Genomic DNA, 23,856 nt, shown 5'->3' on the forward strand with positions numbered 1-23,856 from the left:
ACTGTGTGAAATCTATCTGTAGGAGAATAAAACTCAAATCAAAAACTCTATAAGCAGAGAAACGATTAATACGTTGACAGTAAAGAAGTATGTCACACGTTCAAACAGTATTTGGTTCTCAGGATACATATACAGTTGTAATGATAAGCGAGATCACTATTAAGAAATGCACTGTGAGGCATTATTGTACTTGATTTATTTGAAAATTAAAAACAAATTATCCTCTTCTCAGTAATAGCAATTTAATTTTTTCAAGCTGTTATTGAACCAATTAAACAAAACCATTTATTCTAATACATGGAAGAAATTCTACTTGTGATAGTATCAAGATAATTTTTTTTTACATAAAGAACTGCTTTACATCTACATGACAACCACTTCCCTAAACCAATGATACACAAAGTATGAGTTCCCTAGGACCCTTCTAGGAATCATGACGTCAAAACTGTTTTCATAATGATACTAAGACACTATTATCTTTCTCACTGATGGTGCAAAAGTAATGTTGAGTCAAGCTGTGAATGTCATTAGCATAAATCAAAACAGAGACACCAAATTTTACTAGCAGACTTTCAGAGACACGCAATCGCAATAAATCAAGTGCAGTTTCACTTAAGAAGATCTTTAATAAACCAGTAAAATTAGTTAATTTTTAAAATCACAATCCTTGAGTACATGCCATTTTAATATCCTATATAATAAAGGAAGGAAAAATGCATACAGCATTTCCACTGCATATCAAAATACAATGGGATAACTGTCTCAAACAAAAAGCACTTATGAGACTGAGATATGCGGTGAACTAGCCACTCTTTTCACAAAACATTGTGTTTTACTTGAATGAATGATTGAAGACAACCTATTCAGAATTGGGTATGACTGACATTTTGGGAAAAGAAAGAGCAAATGAGCCTGTCACTTCAAGGAAAATAACTGACAGTGTCTGTTGCCAATGATAAAAATTGATAAAAATTGAAATTTTAAGTGAAAATTAGCATCTTGAAAATTTAATCCACCATCCTGAGCCTGACAGCTTTCCAACACTTAAAATATCTTCTAACAATAAGAAATGTTATTGCTTGACTACTCACATAATAAAATATGTCCACACCCAGATCTGCTTAACTTAGAGAACCGGTATTTCCCAACTGACCAATACATGATGCTATAAAATCACGAATAGGTAAAAATCTATACAAAGAGCAAAATATATTTTACTGTAACAAGGTACAAAATGTTCATTGTAGATGTTTCAATTCTTCATTGAAACTAACTTTTAAGAAATTACAATCTGTAGCGTTTTAGTGCAGTATCAAAGAACATCCTCTATTACAATACACCTCCCTTTTATCTCATATATTACACCAAAAGAACATATTACAAAAGACAGTGCAGAAGCAGATACAAAAACCTATCTGTCTTCTAATGAACTAGAAAATCAAAAAGAATCATAAAAGATGTACATAAATGCCAGTCTTCTTACTAAATTTTTTGTTCTGTAAATGCAAGGTTTTTTTCCCACAAAAGTATGTTTTATGTTAACAAGTAATGAACTTTTTAATTATTATTTTTTAAACTTCTCAGTTTTCTTACATGGTATATGGTATATATCAGTAAATATAACCCACATAAAGTTCTTTTGTGTTCTCAATAATTTTAAAAATCATAAAGGGATCCTCATGGGTCCAAAAAGTTTAAGAACCACTGACCTAAATTAAAGGCTCATCATCTACTATATAACATGATTCTCAATAGGATCTATGGGGTCACACAGAGTCGGACACGACTGAAGCGACTTAGCAGCAGCAGCATGCACACTTAACAGCCTACAAATGCCAAGCACTATGTTAATTCCTCAGGATACAAGAAGAAAGTGCTTAGTTCTTGTTCTCAAGTTGCTTACAGTCTCACAAGGAGATGTCCTAGTCATCCCAGGACTATTTGAGGACAGGACACATGGGCAGGTTGAACTCACTCTCAAAGTCAGTGTTCTGTCAGTTCAGAATGCTCGTTACCAGTTCAAGATGCCACTATCAGTTTGGGCTTATCATATTTCCTGTGTTTGTTTGTTTGGGTCTCCCACCACTTTTTCTGGATTTTCTAACTCTCACATAAAAGCCCCTCTGCCTTTTCAATAAGAAAGGCCGTCCATCTGAGTTTTCCATTTTTTCACTTAAAGTATATTCACGTGTGTTTGACATAACCATAAAATGACATTTTCCCCCGAGTTAATTTGTTGCTGGTTATTCATTGTGTCGCATGGAGTTGGACACGACTGAAGCGACTTAGCAGCAGCAGCAGCATTCATTGTGTCTTTACTACCAAAGTGTTGTAGGGATTCACTGTATTCTCTTTATGAGCTTCCATATTTTAAAAATTTTAGATAAGGTAAAATTATGTACCTCTAAAACCTAAGCTTTAATCACTGGAGAATATAATAATACGAGCTTACTTTCTTAAGTTTAAATTCTACATCTATAACGAAGCAAGCCACAAAAGGATAAAATACAACAAGATTTCTCTTGAGGGTCCATTTCCAGCCCTGGGTTCGATCCCTGGGTTGGAAAGATCCTCTGAAGAAGGGAAAGGCTACCCACTCCAGTATTCTGGCCTGTAGAATTCCATGGACTGTATAGTCTATGGGATCGCAAAGAGTTGGACATGACTGAGCAACTTTCACTTTCACTTTCCAAATATTGAGCAAAACATACTGAAAAACCACAGAAAAATTCTGAACTGGTCATGATTAGTGAACATCTTGTTCCTTCACTGTTGAACACTAGGAAGTAAGTCAAAAAATGAAAACAGATTAAAGAGATATGACCAAGTTCTGACATTGAGAAAGTTAATTCTTGGTGTTCATTGCTAGCTAAGTCTCTTGTATTGACTGAGACACAACTTTACAAAGCTTCTTGGTTATATGCTATTCTCCAAGCCACTCTTTAACTCCTATTAACTTTTCCGCTACCTCATAGGCAAAAGGTGGTTAAGAATAAACACTGTGCAGAGGAGCCTTGGTTCAAAGTCCACTTTGTGACACTTAAGTTCCTTAAGCCTATTTTCTCAGGCATACAGAATAGCTAAAAACAGCTAACCTGTAGACTTCATGATTGAATGATATCATAAAGTTAAGTAACCACATTTTAACCATTCAAAAAATGCTAGTCACTATATAATGGTCTAATAAATATTCTAACCATCACAAACAACAATAGATACCACCATTTTATTTACAGATTCTACGGCAGAATCTGAAGATTAAAAACCCAGAGTCATTCCACTTCTTTGCCTCACAATAAAAGTAAAAAAAATCCACACAAAGGATGGGATGGGATTAAACACATCTCACTCTGAGAGAAGCAGAGAACTGGGATTTACTGCACAGTCTCTGGGTCTCCCAACTTTTTGCACCCATCAGCCCCTGCCCCACCCTTTACTTATTCCATGACTTTAGACAAGCAGATAAAATTTCAGCTTCTGGTTCCTCTTCCATTGCATGAAGAATTAGATTCTCTATAAGGTGTTATGAGGATTTAAATGGACTAATGACTATAATAGGGCTAAGCACAAAACTGAGCATAGAATAAGCTTTGAAGAAATGTTAGTGTATTATTTTCAGGTTGCCTTTAGAGTGCTTCCTGTATGATACGTTTACTTTAGTTTTTAATTTAACAAAGATAAACAAGTACCTCCCAGAACATGCCTAAATAAATTGCTTTGAATGAAATCCATATGCTGCAATAAAGTTTGGCAAAAGAATATATCAGTAGTAAAAACGATAGTTACCCTGTAAATTTGCTTTTATAATAAGCAATAAAACTTTGGTATTTGAGCTCTAGATTGGTGCTTCTCAACCCTGGTTGCACATTAAGAATCATCAAGAGAAATTTTTTTTAAATACAATGCACATTGAGAATCCAACCTAGTATGCTGCAAACTGATGCATAAGGAAGAGAACTGTGCCACCTTTCCATTATGAACTGTATTTCAAGGAAACCAAATAGCCCTAGCAGGTTAAAAAATATGTTTTCTATAGAAAATAATTCTAGATTATACATTAACAAGGAACAATATAGTAAGGAAGTCTCCATTTTATGCCTATCTTCATTAGAATGAAGATAGATATAAGCTCCTGACTCTAGTTGGTGACTACGGGACATGATTTTGTCCCACACTAACTAGGCACACTACTGTCCTTGCAATGATTTTGGTTTCTTGGTTCTAAATAAACAGTGCCAATTCTATTACTTACAATCTTCAGAGCTCTGAATACAAGTAGAATTTAGAGGACAGAAGAGGGATCTACTTTACTCTTATCCTAAAACACTACAATAGTCAATTACAGAGACTATTTCAAATTAATTCTAGATAGATATTCCAAATAACAAAACACTAGAAACAAATTCAATCAATAACTTAACTACATTCTAAAATGATCTGATCCAATGAGCATAAATTTGAATTATAATAAGAATTTAATGAAAATTTTAAATGACCACCAAAAAAATTAAAAAGCTGAAAAATCTGCTTAACACAAACACATTCTTTGCATATTTCATAGAGGTAAATCAGGATTGACGGATAGATGGAAAGGAGAAAAGGGAGGAACGAAGGAAGGGCAGATAAGGAAAGAGGGGGGAGAAAACACAAATTCAGATGCTGTTAAACAAACTTTGATGATAATTCAAAAATGATTGTCTAAACAGTATATATTTGTGTATTCTGAAAGAGATGGGAATACCAGACCATCTGACCTATCTCCTGAGAAACCTGTATGCAGGTCAGGAAGCAACAGTTAGAACTGGGCATGGAACAAGAGACTGGTTCCAAACAGGAAAAGGAGTACGTCAAGGCTGTATATTGTCACCCTGCTTATTTAACTTATATGCAGAGTACATCATGAAAAACGCTGGGCTGGAAGAAACACAAGCTGGAATCAAGATTGCTGGGAGAAATAGCGATAACCTCAGATATGCAGATGACACCGCCCTTATGGCAGAAAGTGAAGAAGAACTAAAGAGCCTCTTGATGAAGGTGAAAGAGGAGAGTGAAAAAGTTGGCTTAAAGCTCAACGTTCAGAAAACTAAGATCATGGCATCTGGTCCCATCACTTCACGGCAGATAGATGGGGAAACAGTGGAAACAGTGTCAGACTTTATTTTTCTGGGCTCCAAAATCACTGCTGATGGTGATTTCAGCCATGAAATTAAAAGACGCTTACTCCTTGGAAGGAAGGTTATGACCAACCTAGTTAGCATATTTAAAAGCAGAGACGTTACTTTGCCAACAAAGGTCCGTCTAGTCAAGGCTATGGTTTTTCCAGTGGTCATGTATGGATGTGAGAGTTGGACAGTGAAGAAACCTGAGCGCCGCAGAATTGATGCTTTTGAACTGTGGTGCTGGAGAAGACTCTTTTGAGAGTCCCTTGGACTGCAAGGAGATCCAACCAGTCCATCCTAAAGGAGATCAGTCCTGGGTGTTCATTGGAAGAATTGATGTTGAAGTTGAAACTCTAATACTTTGGCCACCTGATGCGAAGAGTTGACTCACTGGAAAAGACCTTAATGCTGGGAAGGATTGGAGGCAGGAGGAGGATTGGGGGCAGGAGGAGAAGGGGACGACAGAGGATGAGATGGTTGGATGGCATCACCGACTCGATGGACATGGGTTTGGGTAAACTCCGGAAGTTGGTGATGGACAGGGAGGCCTGGCATGCTGCAATTCATGGGGTCGCAAAGAGTCGGACACGACTGAGCTACTGAACTGAACTAAATATTAATAAAATGCCTCAAATGACAGAGGTTCCAGACCAGACACTGGCTAACCAGCCATGTGGTCCTGAAGAAATCATTTCTGTTTTCCTTTCACATCAAACTGACTAGTCTAAAAAATAAGGGTTCTTGTTTAAGCATTAAACATAATGCTACATATGAAAGCCTTTTACAAAGAGCTGATCTCTCTGTAGAAAATATTAGAGTAATTTAAAAGGCAATTAATAGCATAAAGAAGATTGAAGATAAGGGTACTAATGTAAAATGAACTATCTAGTAACTCAGAAACTTAGTTTTCTCAGCTCCTAATTGACAAGCTAATTATAGGTATCAGAAAAATAATAAAACTTAATTTCTACAAAATTATTTTACAATTTAGACTTTGTTAATCCAGACAGGTGTTGCCCACAATTCTTAAATTAGTAAGTTTTTAATGCAATGCTATTAAGCTGCGTGGAAGAAAAATTAAATGATCCCAAAATGGGTATATTTGCTCATTTGAAATCTCATTAAAATTCTTATCTTTAAGTACACTCATTTTCTTTTCAGCTTCATGCCAATTCTCTGCTTCTGTGACCTTGAAAGCAGGGATACTGCAGATAGGAAACTACCATTCCCACTCAGGCTGTGACTATAGTGAGACTTTCTCAGAATTTGGAAACAAGCTCATCTTCCAATACTGAAAACAATAAAAATTAGAAGGCAGCACTGTGCTTTGCTTGAGTGCTCAGTCGTGTCTTACTCTCTGTGACCCCACGGACTGCAGCCCGCCAGGCTCCTCTGTGGAGTGGACTGCCATTTCTTGCTCCAGGGGATCTTCCCGACCCAGGAACTGAACCTGCAATTCTTGTGGCTCCTGCATTGGCAGACAGATTCTTTACCACTTGAGGACCTGAAAAGCCCCATATCCACATTAAAAAAAAAAAAAAAAAAAAATCTATCCATATGGATATGAGCCCAATAGCAAGTGTCCTGATTCCAGAATCAGATTCAAACCCCAGCTTCTCCACTTATTCCAGGATGTAGTTTGAGTCAAGTTACTGCACATTCCTCTACCTCTTTTTCCCACTCTGTCACATAGGAAAGCAAGAGTAGTTATCACCCAGGTTATTAAAATAATATGAACGTGATTGTATAATAAAGAACTTAGCACAACAAGTACAAAGTAAACCTTTGACATACAAGGGCCGCCATCACCATAGAGCCCCAGAGTGTATCCTCAGGAAAATTAGAACATGATACATAAGTGAACTATTGCAAGTTTACTCATACTCTATTGTCTGAAGCAATAATTAGAGGAAGGGCGAAGATGTGCAAGTCATTTTAGGGGAAGAGAAGATCATAATTGCTGGTTGTCGTATGAGTCAGGATTCTCCAAAGAAACAGAACCAAGAGGGATACATATTGTAATTTATATATTACATATGTGTAACTAATAACATATATATACATATATATGTGTATATATATATATATACACACACACACACACTTATTACAGGAATTGGCTCACAAGATTATGGAGGCCAAGAAGTCCCATGATGTGCTGTGTGCAAGCTGGAAAAGCAGGAAAGCCATTGGCTACAATTCAGTTTGAGTTTAAAGGCCTGAGAATCAGGAAGGCAAGGGTGTAAGTACTGAGGCTGGGCGGGCACGCAACCATTGGCTCAGTTGGCACAGCACGACCATTGACACAGCGCGAGTTAGAAGTCCTGCTCCACCAACATTGAGCCTTGAGGTGGTCCTCGAGGCCTAGAGAGTGATGAGAGGCAGATCTCAGCTTCTCCCCAAAGCCCTCCAAGCCCTCTAGCCTGGGGCCGGCTGGTGAGCTGGGGGCCCAGGGACAAGTGTGTTCCCAGAGCACCAGAGCCCTCACCATAGCCGCCCACCGTAGGGTCCAGGCCTCAAAGCAGCAATGAACCTCTCCCCATCCCCACCTCGGAGATCTACCGGCAGCAGCAGTCTCCATGGGTCACAGTCCACAGAGGCTTCAGCGACTGGAGTAAGGTAACAGCTTCAACCAGCTTCAGCCTCTTCATTCCCATCTCAAAACTTGTACAGTTTAGATCAGTCGTCTGCCCCTCAGAGGTGGCCAGAGGTCAGGGATAAGTGGCAAGGACACTGCATGTCATTTTTTCAGGTCCACCTCTGTGGTTGGGCTGTTCTCAAAGAGGGACAATAATTGTGAGCTGGGAATTCACCTTGTTGGTACTTGTGAGACCATGCATTCCTATTGATCCTATACAATTATTCTCTCTAGGTTAAATGAAGGGCCTGAGGGCCAGCTGGGTCCTGGGCACCTGGCTCCCTCAGCCGTCATCAAGTTGCAGGACTAGTTCACCTAGAAACCATCTAATCTATAATGTTATCTCTTTCACTGACTTTTATTAAAAGAAATTAACAGATAGAATCAGGAAATTATCTCCAAGCATACATTATGAGTCAGTCTCTTTTCAGTTTACTTATAATGAGTCAGTCTCCTAAAAACAGATTAAACCAAAATTTTAAACCTGCAAAACACAAGATGTGGTATGGAATGATGCTGCCAAGGTTCGGAGAATCTGTAATACCCTGACAATCCATGAGATCACATGTATTTTTCAACAAAGTACCTACTCTGTGCCAGACACTGAGAGTATAAAGACATGGTCTTTGCTTTCACTATATAGTCAGAGAGGGCAGAAGCCCTCATGAGCTTGAATACAAATTTAAAAATTATACACCAAGGGCTATGGAACAGGCTCAGAAATAACTTTGATTCAATACAGAAGTTTGTTCATAGGAATCAAATCTAATTGTTTCCCCTGAGCATTAGCAATAAAGAATGGATAAAACTCATAACCGGAATAAGTAGTAAAATACTAAATATTCTTCACTGAAACACAAAACGACACAAGAAGGAAGGCAAAGTACCACAAAATCTTTAAAAGCTATGTCATCCATACAGTGTGGAGGATCATCTATCATTATGATATCCTCAACCAAAAACAGAGTATATCATTTAAGGCTGAGCTACCATATACTGACAGTTTATATACACTACTTAACTAAAAGCAAGATGGTTCTGGACCTTTGCTATTCTGGGTGCTACAGACAACTGCCTAAGTTTCTATTTTTCTAAGTTTTTGAGTGAACAATAAATCAGATGCAAACTCTTACTTGCAAATGTCAGACAGTAAATGCCTTTCATCATGGCTTTGTATACACAGAAAGATAAAAGAGTATTCATATACTTTGGGTATACTTTTACACTTTTCTCTTTAAAAGTAGACTTACATTTTTTAAAGGCTTAAAATTATTTCCCAAAGATATTTAATCTTCTTTCTTAAAGACCTGTGCTTCAATAAGAACTCCCAATCCATCCCTGTAATCCAAATTCTATTTGGTCCTGCCGTGAAGTCAAATGTGAGATCCTGACATCAATTTGTTGCCATGGAAATAATTGAGATGTCAATGTTTCTGCATTATGATTGTACCATAGGAGCAGATGGGCTGACAAGGGGAAAAAAATCTTTCCAAATATCTCTCTTAATAATTAACCAAAGTATCTGATATTATCTTAAATTTATATTGTTAAAAAATTTGAGTAAAATCAATTGGAACAAAATACAACCAATTTCAACTTCTAAATTTTTATTGAGGAAAACATGTTCAAATTATAGAAACAGAAAGGCTTGCTATAGTCCTTTTATCCATTTCAGTGTATTTTCTTGCTTATTGTATCATTTTTGTATTGCATAAAAATATATACAGTTCAGAACAGATGAAATTTGACAAAAGCAAACTATTTCACATAGAGAAGCAATGACACTATTAGATGATGAAGAGACACACAGCCCTTGAACTACTTTCCACTATCTTACTGAAAATATTTTCCTTCTGAGGAATATTGAACTTGAATAAGTAACTCATACAACTAATCATTTACAATATACTTTTGCTATAAAAATTTCTGTCAGGTCTTCTATTTGCCACTAACCTATGAACACGTTCCAGAAAATTGGCTATTTGAGGACAAAGACCAAATTTTTTTCTGAATCCTCCACAGTACTTAGCCATATCTCTTGGACTAAGCTGAATTCACTTACAGAGAATTGTTCCTAAATGTAACAAGAGTTAGTATATTTAAATAAAACAGGCTGAGAGTTTATATATATGTACATGAACGCCTAAACCATGAAGTATGAACCTGTCACTGTCTTTATCTTTATAAGATATTGTCATTTGGAACCTCTTAACTCTACCACCCACAGTGAGCCCTTTTTATCCAAACATGAAAACGCTGCTCTTCCCATTGTGGGCTAATTACACCATCTGTTTAGCCACAGGACTATTAATGTTAACTCCTTAACATTTCCACATGTACTGCCCTCAAATACCTTGTACTGTCAAACGTACAAGCAGTAGATAAGGCCAGAAAACCTGATTCCTATTCTCAACTTTCTCTTCTGGGGTAACACTATACTTTCCTTACGGGCAGATTTCCAGCTATCTTACCTGAATCTGATGGTGTGAGTTGTAATGATACACAACAACAAAATCAGTCCCTTTCCCTCACCAAAACTAAAAATTGGAAAAGATGTAAATATTTTGGGGAACAGATGGAAACAAAGCCAGGAAAGGGAGAGGAAGAGTAACTCATCTGACAGGCACGGCTTATCCTTGAAATTAAGCCAACCAGTTTTCCATCTTCATTATAAAATAAAGACAAAATAAAGTTAATAAAAAGCTATAAATCTTCTCACAGATTACAGGTATGTAGCAAAACACCTGCAAGATATATAAACTCTATACTAAGAAATTTAAAATACAACCTCAGAAAAGATCATACACTAGATATCTCAAGGTTGACTAGAAATAAATGGTTATCTCATTTAAACTGTTCACAAAAAAAAAAAATACCATTTGAAAGAACAAGACTATTTTTAAATGTAATTCTTTGTTAAACATATGAAAAAGATCCATTATATTCATCTTCTCCTTCCTGTTCCCTATACCCACCTTTATTACCAATAAAAAGGCAAATACAAATTGATCAATAACTTTTCTCATGGTCATTAAATAATAAAAAACATTCCTTTGATTACTAAAGCCAACTGAATTTTGAAAATACATGTGTTTGTCTTAAAATTATATGCAGATAAAAATTTATCCCCATAGCTTGAAAACTGGAACATTTAAAGATGGGGGTGTGTGTGTGTGCCTGTGTTTATCACTCAGGCGTGTCCAACTTTTTGCCACCCCATGGACTGAAGCCTGTCCGGCTTCTCTGTCCATGGAATTCTCCAGGCAAGAATACTGGAGTGGGTAGCCATTTCCTTCTCCAAGGGGTCTTCCCAACACAGGGATCAAACCCAGGTCTCACAAATTGCAGGCTGATTCTTTACATTCTGAGTCTCAGGGAAGCCCTTAAAGATGGGTGTTGCTCTTCAGTCACAAAGTCATCCAACTCTTTGCAACCCCATGGACTGCAGCAACACGAGGCCTCCCTGTCCCTCACCATCTCTCGGAGTTTGCCCAAGTTCATGTCCATTGCCTTCGTGATGCCATCCAGCCATCTCATCCTCTGACGCCCTCTTCTCCTTCTGCCCTCAATCCTTCCAGCATCAGGGACTTTTCCAATGAGTTGGCTGTTCGCATCAGATGACCAAAATACAGGAGCTTCAGCTTAGGCATCAGTCCTTCCAATGAGTATTCAAGGTCAATTTCTTTTAAGATTGACTGGTTTGATCTCCTCACAGTCCAAGGGACTCTCAAAAGTCTTCTCCAGCACCACTGTTCAAAGGCATCAATTCTTTGGTGCTCTGCCTTCTTTACAGTCCAGCTCTCACAATCGTCTGTGACCACTGGGAAGACCATAGCCTTGACTATACAGATGTTTGTCGGCAGAGTGATGTCTCTGCTTTTCAACATGATGTCTAGGTTTGTCATAGCTTTCCTGCCAAGAAGTAATCATCTTCTGATTTCATGGCTCCAGTAACCATCCACAGTGATTTTAGAGCCCAAGAAGAGGAAATTTGTCACTGCTTTCACCTTTTCCCCTTATATTTGCAATGAAGTAATAGGGCTGGGTGCCATGATCTTACTTTTCTGAATGTTGAGTTTTAAGCCAGCTTTTTCACTCTCCTTTGCTCTCACCAAGAAGTTCTTTAGTTCCTCTTCACTTTCTGCCATTATAGTGGTATCATCTGCATACCTGAGGCTGTTGATGTTTCTCCCGCCTATCTTGATTCTAGCTTCTAACTCATCCAACCCAGCATTTCTCATGATGTGCTCAGCATATTAGTTAAATAAATAAGGTGACCACACACAGCCCTGTCGTACTCCTTTCTCAATCCTGAGAACCAATTTGTTGTTCCATACAGGGTACTATCTGTTGCTTGTTGACGCACATACAGGTTTCTCAGGAGACAGGTAAGATGATCTGATATTCCCATCTCTTTAAGAGCTTTCCATAGTTTGTTATGATCCACACAGACAAAGGGCTTTAGCATATTGGATAAAACAGAGGTAGATGTTTTTCTGGGATTCCCTTGTGAATTCCAACGGAATTCTATGATCCAGCGAATGCTGGCAATTTGATCTCTGGTCCCTCTATCTTTTCTAAACTCAGCTTGGATGTCTGGAAGTTCTTGGTTTGCATAACTGAAGCCTAGCATGCAAGATTTTAAGCATGACCTTACTAGCATAGAAGATGAGTGCAATTGTTTGATGGTTTAGTACCACCCTTCTTGGGAATTGGAATGAAGACTGATCTTTTCCAAACCTGTGGCCACCGCTGGGTCTTCCAGGTTTGCTGGCATATTGAGTGTAACACTTTGATGGCATCATCTTTTAGGGTTTTGAATGGGAACTTTTAGGGTTTTAAAGATGGGTGAAAGTGTTAGTCACTCAATTGTGCAACCTGAAGGGCTGCAGCCCACCAGGCTCCTCTGTCCATGGGATTTTCCAAGCAAGGATACTAGAGTAGTTTGCCATTTCCTTCTCCAGGGAATCTTCCTGACCCAGGGATCGAACCCAGGTGTCCTGCACTGCAGGCAGATTCTTTACTGACTGAGCTACCAGAGAAGCCCAGTTAAAGATGGGTACTATGCATTAAATTTACCTAGAGTATATTAGAAAGGAAGAAAGGGGATACTAGGTATGGTGGGATCTTTGGTAGACTTCTCATCTGGAAAATCATTAATTGTATGTTCCTTAAAGTTTTAATTTCCAATAAATCAAAACCTCCTTGTCAGTAGATTCTCACACTAAGTAATATTCACAGTTTCTACAAAAGTCAGGTACCAAGATGTGGCAGTTTCCCTGATAGCTCAGTTGGTTAAGAATCCACCTGCAGTGCAGGAGACCCTGGTTTGATTCCTGGGTGGGGAAGATCCACTGGAGAAGGGAGAGGCTACACACTCCAGGATTCTGGCCTGGAGAATTCCATAGACTGTATAGTCCATAGGGTCATAAAGAGTCAGACACGACCGAATGACTTTCACTTTCACTTTCCATGACGTGGCAAAGTTTACCATCCATTGTTACAGTGGGAAAAAAGAACAAAGGAAAAGACGCTCACAACCCTCAGGGCATCTTCTTCCACCTCTCCATGTTCCACCTTAGAGCCAAATGATATAAGCCATTCCACCACCATGTGAGTTTTCTGAAAAGATGACTTTGAAACCTTTGTACCCAGAGCTGCTATTAAAAGACTACCTGAAACTCACAGGAACAACAAAGTCATTTGAACCAGTGAGGAAGCAATGGCCCCCAAAGCAAAGTCCACCCTCTATGGACTAAAAGAAGCTGCTAGCACAGGCATACCTCAAAGAGATACCACGAGTTTGGTTCCAGAACACTGCGATAAAGTAAACACTGCAATAAAGCAAGTCACACAATTTTTTTGGTTTCCAGTACATATAAATGTTATGCATATAAATGTTATATTATACCAAACTGTAGTCAATTATTAAGTATGCAACAGGCATTATGTCTAAAATATATATATCTTAATTAAAAATACTTATCTGCTAAAAAATCCTAACCAATATCTAAGTCTCCAGCATGCATAATAATATCAGAGATTAATGATCATGGAGCACATAACAAATACTATAACAATGAAAAACTTTGAAATATTGTAAGAATTACCAAAATCAACAGAGACTCAAAGTAGCATCTGTCAGAACTTATATTAGTTTTATAAATGTTTACTTACATATTTCCAGAGTAGGAAATGGGAGCCCACTCCAGTATTCTTGCCTGGAGAATTCCATGGACAGAGGAGCCTGGCAGGTTACGGTCCATGGGGTTACAAAGGGTTGGACATGGCTGAGCACACACACATACTTACATATTTACTTTGAAGGTTAGAAAAGCAAACATCTCAAAATGGAGGACAGATTAAAATAGTGAACATTTATAGATATAAATATAAAAATAATATTTTCATAAACTTTTACAATTTGCAGCCATCTTTAAATGAAAATGGTGAAAGAAAAAATTAAGCTGGAAAAAATAAAATGAAGCTTGAAAGAAATTGTTTAAAAATACATTTTGACACTAATCCTTTTTCTTTTTTTTATAATGGACCAATTTAATCAAAATGTTTCTCTTCAGTACACAGACGCATGTATTGTTCAGAATTTCTAGAAAAAATACATATTTATGCACTTGTAATATAAATAGATATGTATTACCATCTTGGAAGAAAAGATTTTTTTCTCTTTTGTTATTCTGTTTTTATATATAAGAAATCCAGAAGTCCTAATGAAAAGCCACAATTCATCAGATGTTGGAACATCATGGAGGTATAAAGGAATAAATACAAGCTATAAAAAGGCATTAAAATGACACTTAAATACATTTGTCTAACAAGTCCTCTTAGGGGCAATGGCATTAAAATATGTTCTGCACACACATCAATATGAAAAAGGGATTGTAGCTGCTTACAAAAGTTCCAACACATATTGACCTATGTTTTCCTTTTTTAAGACAAAAGTACCTGACCACCACTACTAACATTAACAAAGACATACACTTAATTTCTAGGAAGGCTAAACTGATTTATAAAGAATAAGGCAAACTTGCCCTAAGAGGCAGAAAAAGGAAAGCAGAGCACCAAAAAGACTAATTGAATGACACTTGGATGGGATGAGCATGATCTAGTATTATTTTAACAGCTTTGAAATGAAAGTGTTAGTCACTCAGTCATGTCCAACTCTGCAATCCCATGAATGGTAGCCCACCAGACTCCTCTGTCTGTGGGATTTTCCAGGCAAGAATACTGGAGTGGGTTGCTATTTCCTTCTCCAGAAGATCGTCCCAACCCAGGTACTGAACCCAGGTTTCCTGAATTGCAAGCAGATTCTTTATCTTCTGAGCCACCAGGGAAGCCCTTAACAGCTTTACAGATATATAATTCACATACCACAAAATTCACTCTGTTAAAGTGGTTTTTGGTATATTCAGTGTTGCTCGAATAGCACCATTATTTTACATCTCTTCTCTCTTAAAAACCTACTACCTACCAGTAGTCATTCCTCACAACCCCTTCCCTCCACCTTAGGTAAACACTGATATATTTTGTCTCTAGAGAGATTTTACGCACTGCATATAAGTGAACTCATTTAGTGCATGTTCTATTGTGATTGGCTTCTTTCACTTAGCATAATATTTTTGAGGTCCATCCATGTGGTAGCATGTGTTAATACTCCATGGCTTGTTGTTGAGCCATGTAATATGATGTTTATTTTTAAAGAGAGTTTCAGGAGATTAAATATTTTTTCTAATTTCTGACTTCCAAAAATATTGGGAAGGGGCAATGTGGATAAAACAGGAAGGAAGTTGTTCAAGGAGGACAGGTAAAAAAATCATTAAAAGGATCTAGAGAAGTACATTCCAAAAGAAATATAATTAGACCCATAAACATAACTCTCAATTTCCTAGTTAGCTGCATTTAATAAAGTAAAAATCAGATGACATTAATTTTAATAATATTTAATGTAATATATCCAAAATATTATCACTTCAATATGTGATCAATATAAAAATGGGCATATTTTACATTCTTTTCTTCATAACATATCCATTATGCAACTTACATTTATCTCACTGGGGAGACTAAAAAAGAAAGTACAATACACGCCTGTCCTCAATAAAATATCACCACAGAAGAGGGAGAAACATTATTAAAACTCTAAAAAGTGATGCCCCTATGTGGCAAATACAGATAGAGTAATTGGAAATGGTTGCTAAGTCACTTCAGTCGTGTTCGACTCTTTGCGAACTTATGGACCATAGCCCAGCAGGCTCCTTTGTCCATGGCATTTTCCAGGCAAGAATACTGTAGGGGGTTGCCATGCCCAGCTTTTAAGAGAGGAGTGCATTAATAGCCCAAAATGTCCGTTTGTGTGATCTGCCTTAGCAGACATTAAAGAAAGCTAAAAGTTAATCTGTATAAAATCAACAAAGCATATCTCTGAAAGCAAAAAAAGAAAAAGCTATACTGAAAACTTACACATAAACATCAATTTTTTTAATTTAGAAATAAAGTCACCGAGGTTTTTTGTTTTTTTTTTTAGATAAAAATAACACAACAAACAGATTGCTGTTCTACAGGAGTGGGAATAACAGAGGTCACACATGTAATAGATGGAAAAATTAAATCAAATTTATTCTTTCTCTTTGGTTTCATTTTAATGTTGAAAAGGGGTTTGAGAATTTGCCATGGGCAGCCCTTCACTACTCTTATGCATCAAAAGGCCTTGTCCAAAGCAAACATGACTGTCAGTAAAACAAATAAAACTTATATTGTCCAACAAAAGCAGTTTGGTAACATAAGTGAACTGAGGGTAAAAGAATGGTTGAAATGCACAGTGGGGGCCAGAGAGAGGTAATGAAGCATTGTGCTCAACTTAAAAATAAGTCACCCAACGCTGTCATGAAATGCAATCATGATTTTAAAAAAGATCTTGAAGAAGACTTATTATTAAACAATTACTACCAAGCAGCTTATTTTTCAAAAAAGGATAAATATAATTGTACAATATCTGAAATTAACTTTGAAAATCCGTATTTTAAATTCAAATTCCTTTTGTTACTATTGTGAGGGTACAGACAGCTCAATTTCAAGTCTTTTTTTAATGAAACATAATTTGAAAGACTAGCAGCATGCTCTGTGGAAAGACAACTACTATCATAAAATATTTGGGTTCTAAGTACAATGAAATCATTCATATGCCATGTTTCAAAAAAAACTAAACATTATGAAAATGTTTCATCTCATTTCTAATACTGTAACATTATCAGTAAATTGCAAAGGTGAAGTTTGTTTCTGGGCTTTAGTTCACTATTAACAGTTTTCAGGGCCAACTAGACAATTTGATCAAAGCAAAATGAAAATGCAGGATCCTTGTTCAAAAATCAGGAAACATTGCTTTTACCTTTCTTTCACAGTGTCTCAATTCGTCATAATATATTTTATTTGCTATTTAATGTCAAGCTCTCTTAGACATATGAATACTCATGGGGTGATTACAACCCCTCAAAAGTGTCTGGGCCCCTTTACTGCAACTCAGTAAGCAGGAAGCACACACTGAGATTTAACTCTCCCCACACCAACACCCAAGCTCCCTTCCAGGGGCAGAGGGTGAAGCCCGCTGGACTGGGTGGCAGTGGAACGGGTGGCCAAGAACCCACCTCAAAGGGGCAAGAGGCAATGGGAGGTGGACCACATGTGAGCTGAGGGCCAAGTCTTAATTTCCTGCTCCATTGTTCCATGGGGTTCCATTTACAAAACTCAAATCAAAGATAAAATTAATATGAATTTCAAGACACCAATCACAGGGCATTAAACCCCCAAGCATGTACTCCCTTCTGAATTTGAGGCTCCATGTGACCGTACAACTTGCCTGCCCATAAAGCAAGCCCTGACAATTGTGATTCAGAGGAAGTAAAAAAATTACTGAGCTCGTCATTGTGGTAGGTTACTGCCACTTCACTTGATTCAATCTGTCTTCATAATAACTACTTTCAAGTTTTTATCAATGCTACAATTACAAACAGGAAAAACTTCACAAGAAGAAAAATACACTGGATATTCAATATCGTACCTATTAATTCATGTGTCAGACAGTTCATACAAATTGCAGTGCAAGTTAGTCTTGGCATTAAAGAAGACAATAGTATGAGCAAGCGTGGCAAGGATACCAACAGATTTTTTTTTAATATAAAAAATAAAACAATTACAGTTGAAAAGTTTCCTATGCATAATGTACAAGACTCCTATTGGCCCTAGGGTAACAACTGGCAGTAGCTCCATTTCAAGCCTTTGAAATGCATAAAATGACTAGAAATTTTTAAATTTTTGAAAATCTTTGAAATGCAAAGTGACTAAAAACATGGAAGAGAATTAGGTTCCTTCCCCAATAACCAGGAAAGGGAACAATAGTTATATAGTCATGTATATAGACATTTTAAAAATAAATTATTTTTCATTGGGGATAGGAAAACACTATTAATGATTTTGCAAGTACAGAGGAAAGGAAATATGGATGATTCTAACAAACAAACAATTGAATATGAGATAGAAAAGGTAGGGTATACTTAAAGCAATGCAAACAGTGCTTTCTTTGAGCCAAAGTATTTAATACACAAAAAATTTAAGTAAAACTAAGAGAATAAAATTATACAAATGAAATAAACTCTCAATGTTGGCAGACTAAAGTTGAGAATGAACTAAGATTCCTGAGAGGTATTAAAAATAACAAAAGAAGCTTTTACTATTTTATTTTGGATTTTGGATAAGAGGAACAAAGAAAAGCTGTGTTCATATCAGGGCAAACAGTGTATTGTTAACAATGGCAAATCCTATTCTGGTTCTGAGAGGGTAAGGTAAATGACGAAGGAAGAGAAAGAAGAAGAAAGAAAGCCCAGCATACCAATGAGAATTCTATAAAATAGCAAACGACCACTTCTGGAAAGTTTAAGTATCCATTCCAAGAAGAATTATGACCCACCATAAGAAATCTTGCCAGTTCATATCACTGATTCCACTTTGACTAAAAGTCACAGGTAACTTTCCCATCACCCATGCAATGCACATTTTTCAGCCTTCACTCTTCCTGATGTTTCAGCAGAATTTAATACTGATGACCTCTCCGTTCTCTTCACATTTTTGCTTTCCATGATGTGTAGCTACTATTTCTTCCAACTTTTCTGGCCACTCCTAAGTTTCCTTTGCAGATTCACTGTCCTCTCATTGGCTATTAAATGTTGGAATCTCTTACCAGTAACAGCTTCAATTACAAGCTAAGCAGATGTCTCATAACGTTCTCTAATCCAAACATTCCCTTTGCACTCTAGACCTATATATCCAACGGCCTAATTGATCTCTCAACTTGTCACAAAGGCATTTGTAACATATCCGTATCTAAGCTTATGATCTACATCCCCCCTCACCATCAAATGTGGTCCACTTCCAGGGCTCCCTCTCTCAGCAAATAATATTCCTATCATTTAGATTTACCCAGAAAAAAAAAAAAAGGATACAATCGTAACTCCACCTTCTCTCTCATCTCCCATCCAATCCATCACCAAATCTTGAGATTTCTACCTTCTTAACTTTCTCTCAAATCCATCCCTTTCTTTCCATATTCTAAGAAAACCAAGTTATCAACTTCTCTCACCTAACTACAAAGGTCTCAACTCCTTTTATGGTGCCACTCCTACTTGTTTCCATTCTACTTTCTACATTGCAGCCAAAATGATCTTCTGAAACAGAAATGCAATTTTATCATCACCATTACCACCCCTTCATACATCCCTTGAATGACTTTCTGGTGTGTATCCTTAACCTCAGCATCATGTTCCCCTCCATCTTCATCTCACTCAACACACTCTTCCACTCTGTACTCATACGGTTTCCAGCACCTTCAGTCACACAGTCTTTGTAGAGTGTAGAATGAAAGTCACTCAGTTGTGTCCAACTCTTTGTGACTCCATAGACTGTAGCCTGCCAGGCCCCTCTGTCCATTGAATTCTCCAGGCCAGAATATCGGAGTGGGTGGCCATTCCCTTCTCCAGGGGATCTTCCCAACCTAGGGATCGAACCCAGGTCTCGTGCATTGCAGGTGAATTCTTTACTGTCTAAGACACCAAGGAAGCCCTGGTGGCTTTGCAAATGTAGTTCCCTCGAACTGAACTCTTTGCCCTCCTCTAATTCATCTCTTTTAGCTTTATTAATTGCTATCTGTCCCTCAAATCAAAATTCACTTTTTGGGAGAAGCTTTCCAAGATCCTCATAGCAGTGTGTATCTTAATTAATATTTATCTTCCTCACGAGACTATAATCTCCATGAGGTCAAGGGCTAAATTTGCTTATATTCAGTATCCTCTGTTGACCATCTAACATGCTATGTGTGCATGCTCAGTCGCTTCAGTCATGTCCAACTCTTTGTGACTCTATGGACTGTAGCCTGCCAGGCTCCTCTGTCCATGGGATTCTCTAGGCAAGAATACTGGAGTGGATTGCCATGCCCTCCTCCAGGGGATCTTCCTGACCCAGGAATCAAATCCAAGTCTCCTGCATTGCAGGTGGATTCTTTGCTGCTGAGCCATCAGGGAACACCACCACCGAGCATTGTTGTTGTTCAGTTGCTCAGTCATGTCCGACTCTTTGTGACTCCATGGATTGCAGCATGCCAAGCTTCCCTGTCCTTCACCATCTCCCAGAGCGTGTTCAAACTCATTTCCATTGAGTCAGTGATGCCATCTAGCATACCAGGCAATTAGACATTCAAGTTCTCATCAAACAAAGACTGTTCTAATCTGAGAAATCTTACTTGACAACAAAGAAGACAAGTCTTTTTTATTGGTGATTGAGTCATCAGGACTAACTAATTTGGAATTCACTGCTTCTCCAAATATTAAGAAGCTGATATTTCTCTGTTTACAAATACATATGTAAAGCACACACAATCTTGGACAAATTTCATTCTGGCAACATCACACATATCTTGAATTCCAAGTTTTTAGTTAACTATACTCTTCAGCAGGAGTTTATTAGGACCCTCATTTAACTGCCTGTCAATAGCACCACTGGATGTTTCTTATTATATAAAGTTTATTTTCAGATAATGTAATTTGTCTCTATTAGACTGACTCATTCTTTTCAGTGTTCAAGTTTATAATACTGTTGAATCTATATCTCTGACCATAAAATGACTACAAAATTATCATAGAAATAGATTTAAAGAAAAGGATTTCCTAACAAACCCACCAGTAATTCCATGATTTCCATGGCCAGCTTCTCAACCTCCGCCTTGGCCATTTATTTATAGTTATGTCCACTCCTACCCCCCATAAAGACACAGACTGTTACTAGTACTATTTTCTCCTACCTCTCACCTAACTAGTGTTTTTTCACTTTCCTTTAATCATAGATTTCACCAACCCTTTTAAAGTTGCCATTCTTCTATCTTAATCAGAAATAATTTTCTAAAACCTCTGTACCAAACAGAAACACTGCCTCAAGCTAGAGAAATTCAATATACACAACTTTTCCCCCGACAAAAAGTAATGCATCTGATTTCATCAACACAACATAAGTTCCTTTCTCATGGAAGCTCCCTATGATAAATAAATCTCACAAGCTTGAAACAAGGTAGTTTGTTGATAGCAATGATAAATGTACTTTTCAGAGTTGTAGAAAAATAAGATCACAATATCCATGGCAAGATTAACAAAACCAGACCAGTATCTAACCTTGAAAAAAATAGAACTGACCACTATAAATGAGTGCTTTCCTCCATTTATTTTATCTAGCTAGAAAGCATATATTAAGCCATCTATCAAGAAACAAAAGGTTATCTTTGTAGTTAGCTGTATATATATGCTAAGGGAAGTTGTTGCTATAAATTATTAAGGTAAGAATGTGCACAAGGAGAGCATGCCTGAGCTGCTCAGCTTCCAATAACTTGAAAATACCTCCAAAATAATTTATATCCTCACCCAGAAAGCCACTTCAAATCCAATAAAACAAAACACTGGCCATTTCTTATATTGTTGTTATTTATTAACATCCTATAGTACCTTTAAGGAAATGCCATAACATAAGGGTTGAGGATATTTCTTCCATATGGAAGAAATTGGAACATTAAACAATCAAATAAGTCTATATCTGTGCCTCCAAACAAATAAGCATTTAGGTGTTTCTAGTCTTATTTTTATTTTAACACAAATACTTAGACTAGCACTTGTGATGGAATAATCACAACCCAGCCCAGAAGTGTCTATATCCTAATATAGCAGCCAGACAATCTAATCTCTGGAAACTGTGAATATGTTGATTATGGACAAAATGGGCTTAAGGTTGAAGATGGAATTAAGGTTGTTATCAACTGGCTTTGAGTGGAGGAGATTATCCTGAATTACCTGGTAAACCCAATGTAATCATGAGTATCCTTAAAAGTGGAAGAGGGAGCAGAAGAGAACCTGAGAGATAGCACTATGGCAAGGGTGTGGCCTGACCATGCTGACTTTAAAAACAGAGAAAGGGAACCAGGAGCATGGAAGATAGGTGCCCTCTAGAAGCAGGAAAAGGTAAGGAAATGGATCTACTCTAAAGCTTCTAGAAGAAATCAAGACCTGCCTTGATTTTAGCCCAGTGAGATCCCTCTGCCCTCTAACTTCCAAAAATATAAATTAATAAATTTTGTCATCTTTAAGCCACTGACTTTGTTGCAATTTGTTGCAACAGCCATAAAAAACTAATACAATAAAAACTTCGCAGCTAACAAAATATTTTATACAATCTGTTATTTCTAAGCATAACAGTAAACTAACTATCCCATGCAGTTAATAAAAAAAGCAAAACTCATGATCTACTTCTGACCTCACTAAAACAGTTAAGTTACTTCTCTGTGGGCCTCAGTTTCCTTATTTTTTGTATAATGGAGTTTACTGGACTGTTCTAAGATTCGTTTTGGGCTTCACTGGTGGTTCAGATGGCAAAGAATCTGCCTGCAAAGCAAGAGACATGGGTTTGATCCCTGGATCAGGAAGATTCCCTGGAGAAGGAAAGCAATCCACTCCAGTACTCTTGCCTGGAGAATTCCATGGGCAAAGGAGCCTGGCGGGCTGCAGTCCATGGGGTCGCAAAGAGTAGGACCCAACTAAACGACTAAGATTCCTTTGAGCTCTAAAGTTGTTTCTCTGTTTCATGAATGCTAATTACGAATTGCTGTTTGAGCTTTGCTTTCTTTTCTATGAAATCATTTTGTTGATCTATAATGAGCTTCTTTTTAGGGCTTCCCTCATGGCTCAACGGTAAAAACTCCACCTGCCAGTGCAGGAGATAAAAGTTTCAATCGCTGGGTCAGAAAGATCTCCTGGAGAAGGAAATGGCAACCCACTCCAGTATTCTTGCCTGGGAAATCTCATGGACAGAGGAACCATCTAAGGGGTCGCAAAGAGTCAGACAAGACTGAGCGACTAACACTATGTCTCTTTTAAGTTGGAAAGTCAAAATATCCTGTTGTTAGAATACATGATAGTGCCTTCAACAAATACCACTGAAGCACATTTAAAAATAAATTTTATGCAACAGTGTTCTCTCGGCTTGAATGAGTTTAGTATGCCTGAGAGTAACTGACAATTGAAACCAGTAGATAAAAACATTCAGAGCACATATATGCAACATTTTCCCAAACACTATCACACTGCTGCTGTTACTGCTGTTTAGTCGCTCAGTCATGTTTGACTCTTTTGCAACCCCATGGACTATAGCCCACCAGGCTCCTCTTTCCACGGGATTCTCTAGGCAAGAATACTGGAGTGGGTTGCCATTTCCTGCTCCAGAGGATCCTCCCAACACAGGGATCAAATCTGCGGTCTCCTGTTTGGAAGACAAGAGCCACCTGGGAAGCCCAACCACTATCATAAATATGCCTAAAAGGCATCTGCAGAATATTCAGTTTTCTAGTTAACTATGTGATTTTATGTGTGTGTAAAATTTTACTGAACAAATTAAAGTGTTTGATTTTCAATACGTTTGGAAGCAAAAACTGGAGCAGGAAATGAATAGATAAAAATGAGCTGG

At 37.5% G+C, this 23,856-nt stretch overlaps 1 protein-coding gene across 11 annotated transcripts in view; it reads right to left on the minus strand.

Annotated features, from left to right (window-relative positions):
• The window catches only part of PTPRK (protein tyrosine phosphatase receptor type K), a 598,235-nt gene that overhangs the window by 522,950 nt on the left and 51,429 nt on the right, over positions 1-23,856 (minus strand). For 6 of the 11 annotated variants that reach the window (XM_081529099.1, XM_081529096.1, XM_081529097.1 and 3 more), the window contains exon 1: positions 9,048-9,139. The exons of the other annotated variants lie outside the window; for them this stretch is intronic. The gene's annotated coding sequence lies outside the window, so the exon portion shown is untranslated. Of the gene's footprint in view, positions 1-9,047; positions 9,140-23,856 lie in introns of those variants that run through there. 11 annotated transcript variants of the gene reach the window in all.

The sequence above is a fragment of the Giraffa tippelskirchi genome, chromosome 9 (assembly GCF_054371585.1).
Source record: "Giraffa tippelskirchi isolate mGirTip1 chromosome 9, T2T-mGirTip1v1.2.pri, whole genome shotgun sequence".
NCBI classification, from domain to species: domain Eukaryota; kingdom Metazoa; phylum Chordata; class Mammalia; order Artiodactyla; family Giraffidae; genus Giraffa; species Giraffa tippelskirchi.